At 41.2% G+C, this 8,037-nt stretch overlaps 2 long non-coding RNA genes across 2 annotated transcripts in view; one reads left to right on the top strand and one right to left on the bottom strand.

The window, feature by feature from the left end:
• LOC145720148 (uncharacterized) overlaps window positions 1-3,457 on the top strand; it is an 8,754-nt gene extending 5,297 nt beyond the window's left edge. The window contains exons 3-4 of the long non-coding RNA XR_014142915.1: window positions 2,044-2,098; window positions 2,765-3,457. This is a non-coding gene — a long non-coding RNA (uncharacterized LOC145720148). The remainder of the gene's footprint in view (window positions 1-2,043; window positions 2,099-2,764) is intronic.
• LOC145720146 (uncharacterized) overlaps window positions 1-7,999 on the bottom strand; it is a 16,184-nt gene extending 8,185 nt beyond the window's left edge. The window contains exon 1 of the long non-coding RNA XR_014142913.1: window positions 7,813-7,999. This is a non-coding gene — a long non-coding RNA (uncharacterized LOC145720146). The remainder of the gene's footprint in view (window positions 1-7,812) is intronic.
• Window positions 8,000-8,037: the final 38 nt, after the last annotated feature.

Below are 8,037 nucleotides of genomic sequence, written 5' to 3'. Positions count from 1 at the left end.
TTTTTGGAACAGTTTCAGAAGAATAGGTATTAATTCTTCTTTAAATGTTTGGTAGAATTCCCCTGGGAAGCCATCTGGCCCTGGGCTTTTGTTTTTTGGGAGATTTTTGATGACTGCTTCAATTTCCTTAGTGGTTATGGCAGAATTTTAACTCTGGGCTTCCTGGGAAGTTTTTTAAAATACATATATATATATGCATACTAACTAAATATATATATTTAGCTATTTTGTGTGTGTTCTTCCAAGTTTATATGAGAATTTTAATTGTCCACAATTTTAAGTAAACAACATTAAATACAACTACCTTACAAACTTTAAATTACTGGGGAAAATTCATGACAAAATATATATACTTTCTTCTTTAAAAAATTAATAGATTTTATTTTTTAGAGTAGTTGTAGGTTCACAGCAAAACTGAGTGGAAGTTACAAGGATTTTTCATATACTACCTGCCCCCACACATGCATAGGCTCTCCCATTACCAACATCCCCCACCAGAGTGGTTCATTTGTTACAACTGATGCACATATATTGACACATTGTAATCACCCAAAGGCTATAGTTTAACACTAGGGTTCACTCTTAGTCTTGTATATTCTATAGGTTTTGACAACATATAATGACATGTACCCACCATTATAGTATCCTACAGAATAGTTCCCTTGCCCTAAAAATCCTCTGTGCTCTGCCCATTCATCCATCTCTTCTCATTAACCCCTGGCAACAACTGATTTTTTTTTTAAGAATTTATTTATTTGACAGACAGAGACACAGCCAGAGAGGGAACACAAGCAGGGGCAGTGGGAGAGGGAGAAGCAGGCTTCCCCCAGAGGAGGGAGCCCGACAAGGGGCTCGATCCCAGAACACTGGGATCATGACTTGACCTGAGCTGAAGGCAGAAGTCTAACGACTGAGCCACTCAGGCACCCCACCACTGATTTTTTTTACTGTCTCCATAGTTTTCTGGCAGCCACTTTTAAAAGGGAAGATTGATACAGTAAGTTTTCATCAGAAAATAAAAGACATAAAATTTTCTCAGAAGAAACAACATTTTTTCTTGGCCCTAAATTCTCTAAGAAACTAGTTACCTTACGGGATCAAGATAGATACATCAGATAATATCCACAAGAGTCTTCCAGAAAGCTTAAGTGCAAATCTTCTTTAACTATATTTTGAAATAAACTCATAACAGCTGAAAGCCCAACTCAGTAAGAGAAGAGTCTTCCAGGTTCTAAGTTAAGTTCCAAGAGACTAACTTGATCCAAGGTCACTATTTGGGAAATCCAAATTTATCCAAATACCATGTCCCCTATCTAGACTGCCTTCCATAAATATCATTTATTTTAACAAGGACTTTTATAAGCACTAAAATTTTACCTAAGGAACTGGTCTCCTGTGTTGTTTGAGAACAAACAGGTCCATGTTTAGAGACCAGAAAATTGATCATTTATTATGAAAGGTGAAAAACTTAACTAGTACTTCCCCCATGGGGCAGGGGGATGCAAGGGTATTTAGGCAACTTTGAATTTGCTCAAATACTTTGATAAAAGCTCAGTTGAGATGAGATATTCACAATAGAGCTTGTCAGAGTTGGTTTAGGCATGGAAAATGTTAATGCAAAGGTTTCCAGTTGCCTGCCTTGGACATAGAAAAATCTTATTTCATTCCCAGCAGTAAAACCTTTCCTTGAGGCAATCAATACTTGTCGAGCTTGTCCTACCTATACTATGTGCTGGACGAAGTACTTTATACAATTTACCTAATTTAATCAGGTGAATTATACGTTCAGGATCCCAAATATATTGACTTGCTGTATGATGAAAATCATTGATTAAATGAATTTCGGAGAATGATTTTCAAAGACAATGATTTTTTTTTCAGTACTGTTATAATTACTGTTAAGCATTCTTCCTGACAGTAATTAAATACTAAGTTCACTAGCTTCTTGAGGCCAGGACAAAGACAATGTTAGGTATTCAATTTAAAATTTTCATTTTCCTCCTCGGCATACTGGAAGAATATATTTTTCAATTTTTTTTGCAGCTATGTTGGAGCCATGTGACGAGGTAGAGGCCAGCAGAATGCTGCACATCCCCAGGTACGCTTGCTCGAACTCCTTCCCCTGTTACCCATGTGGCTAGATGAGGAGAACTCTAGGAAGACAGAACCACAGGATGGAAGGAGCCCTGATCCCTGAATAGCCACCTGTAAAGGATCGCTTAGGAGACTGTCCAACCTGCATTACATTTTGCACTAATGAAAGGAATTTTTATTGTGTCAAGCCAAAGATACTGGAGGTGATGTGCTGGAGAAGTTAGTGTTACCATCCCTGGTTAACTGATCCTAAAAATTCATTGTCAAAAAGATTTATTTATTTATTTTAGAGAGAGCAAGCGAGCAGAGGTGGGGAGGGGTAGAGGGTGAAAGAATCTTAAGCAGACTCAGCAATGAGCGCAGAGCCCTACATGGGGCTCCATCTCAGGACCCTGAGCTCACAACCTCAGACAAAACTAACCGACTGCACCACCTAGGCGCCCCAACATTCGCATTTTTCTACATAAAAACATGAATCCAAATTGCTTTAAAATTTGTATCATATCACTAAGGTATAATTTTAAAAGGGCTGAAAAGTAGACTACAACATGACTCTCTATTAAAACTGCTTTCTAATTTCATCAGCCATTTGTGCCCATTTGAATTCTTCCAGTGACATTAAAATAGAATGAAAGGCCTATCAAATAAAGTCTTCCGGTGTCTTTGGCAGAATTATTTGAAGGTGGATGAGAAAGAGCAACAGTAATCGTCGTGCCTGAAGCGTATTAGTTGCTCATGTGTGCTGTATTAGATGAAACACCAATGCCTTCAGTTTGTGAAGAGAAGGCTGGAACAAAATTTTGGAGTTCAATCTTGCAAGTTGGTAATTTTTAAAATATATATTAACTTTTCACATAGGTGTGTGTTTATTTAAATTACCATTTTTGTAACTATCTTACCAAATATTCTGATTTTTTTCCAATAAATTTTTTAAATACTATTTGGCTATTCTAGCTACCTAATCATATCATCTTAATGAGAACTTTGCCTCTTGTTTTCAATAATTCACATTTTTCCTTGTCTGACTGCATCAAATCCTATTTCTAGAATATTATGAAAGTAGTGATATGGGCATTCGCATCTCATTCCCGACGTTGATAAGAATTTTCCCAGTATTCACATTCTACATTATTCTTTGAGTTATTATTTTATTAATAGTTTATTGTTTGTTTGTTTTTTTAAAATCAGGAATCAATAGCACTGATCGTGGAGTCTGCAGAAACCTCAGGTCTTCTTAGGTTTAAGTAAAGATTCAGAACATTTAGGCTCGCAAGACGGCACTTGCATACTCAGGATAAGGGACAGGGACCACGGTTTGCCTGCACAGTGGCATCAAGTGCTTCTCTTCAGTGGAACTCCTCACACAGCAGAACAGCCCGGGTGCCTGATGATAAACACTTTACACAGATGGGAAACTGCTCTGGCTCAACAGCCTCATGCCCCTCTGGAGCCAATATCTCATCAGCATAGTGTCCAAGGGCTCTACAAGGGACACACCCAGTTAGAAGAGTCACTGAACTCAGGTCCCTCCAATGCTATGGTTTGCTATTGGGTATATTTTGTTCTGTCTAAACACAGTTGATCAATCAGGGATCCATTCTTACCAGCAACATAGCAACATAGTTCACCAACCACCTTATCAGGTTGCCAGGGGAACGGGAGCTAGAAAGTTAACATAAGGTCAAATTCTCATGCAGAAGGGGAAAGGATTTTGTTAACCCTTTACCCACATAGAGGTTTTCTGTCAACCTGATTATAATGGATTCTTCTATATGTTAATAGATTATACTTCTAATCATTTATTTAGGGCTTTGTGCATTTATATTTGTATCAGAGATGAGCTGGGTATATGTGTGTATGTTTGGGCACATGTGAGAAAGCTATTTTTTCCAGACTTAAATATCAATGACTTCTTAAGAATAATTATAAGCACTCCTCTTTAGATATTTAAAAGAGCTTAAGTATCGGAATTATTTACTCTCTGAAGGGATGATATGCTCTGTGGTACAACTAGAACTGCTGTGTGTGGGCTAGAAAGGCCCTAGACATGCTATTTCATAAAATCATTATCTATGATCACGTGAAGGACACAACACTAGGGAATATCATTGTAAAAAATGAAAATGTTAGTGTATTTCACTGCTCCTTGTTGCTCTGACAAGGCACTTTTTTAAGAAAGAGATGAGCTCGGCCAAAAACTGGCTGCTTTGCAAGCAGGAATGGAAAGAAATGAGAATGTTCAGAAATTTGGGGCCTCCTTGGATTGAAAAAGACAACTGCTTTGATGCCCCAAACATTAATATCAATAAAGGGATCTAAGCCTTGTGGCAAGTATCAGAGTACGGGTGTTCCCTTCCGAACAGCCCTATTATTTTAGCTAGCTTCAAGGTGGCCTCCATTAAGATGAAAGAGTAAGGTATGGACCCAAAGAAGCAAAGAAATAAAGCAGGCTTAAGAACTAGGAGTAGAAAAGATTTTGGTTACGGTTATTGGTACAAGGAACTGACTGGAAACAATTAGATCAGAAGCCCATTGGGGTTCTAAAGAAATCTGGTAACTGCAGAAACCACGAGCCTGGCCTGAAAATATCTGTCTCTGTTAGCCCCTTAAAGCAACACTCAGACCCTTGATTTTGTACCAGTAGAAAAAGAGCTATGAATGATGTACAGCCTCGAAAGAAGACACATGCTCCAATAGCCCCTTCTGGTGTGGCTATGGAAGATGAATGGACAAGGTTGGAGAAACAGAGGTGACCCGACTGTCTGACCAAGGCATTTCTTCTACAGCTGGAGCAGAGAATCTCCATAATTCTTGCTCGGCTGGGAGTCAAAATTGCAGTGAACAAGCGGCTATGTGCTCCTCATCCTTCTCCTTTCTTAATAGGAGTTCTTAAAGCAGGTATCCTGTCCTTATGCCACCACTGTATGTGGGATAGGGGGAGAAAGAGCTTGCTGACAGCCACTATGAGAACTTGATAGAGAACACATTTTCTTTCCCCTCTGCCTGGGTACTGTCCCCACCACACACCCTCACCTTATTCAGTTTCTCTTTAAATGTCACCTCCCCAGAGGGGACCAAATCACTCTACCTAAAATCACACCCCATCTCTTATCACCTTATCCTTCCTTTACCCTCTCTTTGTACCTTTATCCTCTCTTCACAGCACTTACTCCCTGACAAACCACGCCCCCCCCCCCCCAACTGCAGTGTGCTCTCAGGGCACAACCTTGTCTTTTTTCTGGCTGAAGTCCTAGTACCAAGAAATGGCCAATACATTGTACGCTCTCACTAAATATTTGTTGAAAAAAAAAGAAGACAAAACAATTAAGAGCTTCTAATGTCCACGCGTCTCAAGTTGTTTTTGTGTGGTCCTATTTTGTTATTTAACTCTATCACATTGTAATTAGTGATAATTATTTGTGAGAACACTGTGATTACCACTTGCAAGGTGGCATTATCGGATTGGAAACCTAACCAAAAAGTTGTCCTATTGGAAAAGTACAGGTATTGTGAAAAGCAAACTGTTTTGATCTGGTTGTTTGTTTTCAAGACTGAGACAGTAATTGGCACTCCCATGGGAACGTCACCTTGTTTCTGGAATGGTGGTCATAACTGCAGCATACTAACCTTGGAATTCCTTTAGAGTCTCCTCATTCCATGATTCAACAAAGACTGATATAATCAGCTACTGCTTACTCAGGCAAGAAGCTAAAGTTCACCAGGAAGAATTCAATTCAATCCAATCCAATCCAACATTTAATATTTACTGAATTGAAGCCTTGTGCCAGGCCTTGTGCCCCGTCTCATAGAACTCAGAGTGGTAGAGAAGCAATGCATTAAACACACTGCATTAGGAGTTACAATATGGGATGCATAGTGTTGTAATTATACCACAAAAGTCTCAGCCGAGCAAAAAAACAGAAAAGGCTTCCTGGGTAAATGTCAGCTAAACTTGGACCCAAAGGGCAAGTGGAGAGCGTGCAAATGAAGAAGGAAGATGAATGGAGTGTTTTCTAAGCCAAAGAAAAAGATATGGAAAAAAATGTTAAAAGGCCTGCCGATAGGGCATTACACTTTTGCTTCAGATACTGTCATATTTTCACCTATCATCTGTCCTCCTTTCCTTCTATCTCCAGCTTTTAGCCTATAGGTTAGCCCCTTCTTGACAATCATCTGTTGCTCTGGTGGGGCTTATTTGCAAATCCAACCCGGGAATCAATAAACAAAGGAAATGGCTAAGGAGTAGCCACTGGAGCCTGGAAACAAGCCTACATTACACTTACAAAAATTTGATTTTCTGAAGAAAAAATATTTTGACTCCTACATTTTTGGACTTCATTAGAAAGATCTGAAATAGATGACACCAAGCTGTTTGCCTAAAATAATGTCCCAAGCCTGAATTGGCATGGATATTTCCTGAGATTAAAATAGAAACTTGTTTTGCTAACAGAAAACAACTTGGAAATCAAAGAGTCGTTTAAGTTGAAACCATTATTTTTTCCTTTTCTTGCATAAAATTCCTGTTTTTATACACACGAAGAAATCAGGATAGTGAGATCACACTGCCACAGAACTTTCCATTAAAAATTTGAAGTTGGAGAAACCTCAAAAAGAAAATATAGAAAAAAGTTCGTAATGTAACACACTCATTCAACAAACATTTATGAGCACCTACTACATGCCAGACACTGTTCTAGGCACTAACAAAGAAACTCCCTTGAAGAGTTTGCATTCTAGCAGAAAGAAGACATACAAACAAGAATTAAATTATATAGGACGCTGGAAGACCAGTGGTGTGGAGAAGAGACAAAGCTGACCAAATCATGTGGCATCCTGAGGGGGCCGGTTTGCAACTTTAAGTTTGGGTGGTCATGGTTGGATTCCTCAAAAAGGCGACATTTGAGCAAAGCCTGAAGGAACTGAGAATGTGAACCATGCAGATATCTGGGTCCAGGAATAAGTATCAGCCAGTCATTGGCGCAAAGGCAGGGACGTGCATGCCTGGAGTCTGTGAGAAAGGCAAGAAGGTCATGGGATAGGGGAAGAGAGAGAATAGATTAGGCCTGAGAGGTCTGAGAGATGGCACATCTCTGCACCGGGGACTCATTGAGAGGGGAGGTGACTCAATGGATATATGTTTTCACGTGCATTTTAGGATGATCGTTGTGTGTTTTCATTTGAACAGTCTTAGTACAATATTTTTTGCTCTGCAACAACAGAATGATTTTTAAAATGGTTTCTAAATGATCTCCCCAAGATCAGACACCACAGACTGCTAAGTAGTTACAGCCCGCCCTCTCCGGCCTCCACGTGCCCTGAAGGGGCAGCCCTTGCTACCCTTCTAGAGTGCTCGAATTTGAGCTGGCAGAGATAGAAACAGTCTGCACGTTTCTTCTACAAAACTCGACTGGAGAGCCAAACATTTTTTGCGGTTGATTACAAAATAAAAAATAAGCCTTTGCCAACTCTGCGGGAGAAGCAAACTCCCGGAGTTTGCCTTTGCTAATTTGTCCAAGTCGTGCAGTCGTGCTGTGGTTTCACTAAATGCAGACACTGCTCCTCTCCAGCCCCAGAAACGTCTCCCGTCTCCGGCTTCTCCGCACCCCCTCACCCCTCCCCCCGGTGGAAGCCACGGCTCGCCCCTGCGGTCACCACCTGTTCTGGCGGAACCCGCGGAGCGCGAACCTATGCCCCGGGCCCCTTCCCTCCCCGGCTCACCCTTTCCTGCTGGGCGCCCTGCGTTCCCTCGCCCAGGCCGGGCTTGCAACTTTCCTCGCAGCCTGGCGCTCGCCCCACTTGGCTGGCCCTCAAGAGACGCCGCTTCCCTCGGCGCTCCGGCTCCTGAGCTTTCCCGCCTAGGGGCCAAGGGCCCTCACCCCCGGCCCCGGGCTGGGAGGGAGGGGAGGCAGGCGCACGCGCGCCCCCCGCCCCCTGCGCCCCTCC

The sequence above is a fragment of the Leptonychotes weddellii genome, chromosome 2 (genome assembly GCF_054177405.1).
Source record: "Leptonychotes weddellii isolate Sample4059 chromosome 2, ASM5417740v2, whole genome shotgun sequence".
Classification (NCBI taxonomy): Eukaryota; Metazoa; Chordata; class Mammalia; order Carnivora; family Phocidae; genus Leptonychotes; species Leptonychotes weddellii.
This window is presented reverse-complemented; position numbering and strand designations above follow the sequence as displayed.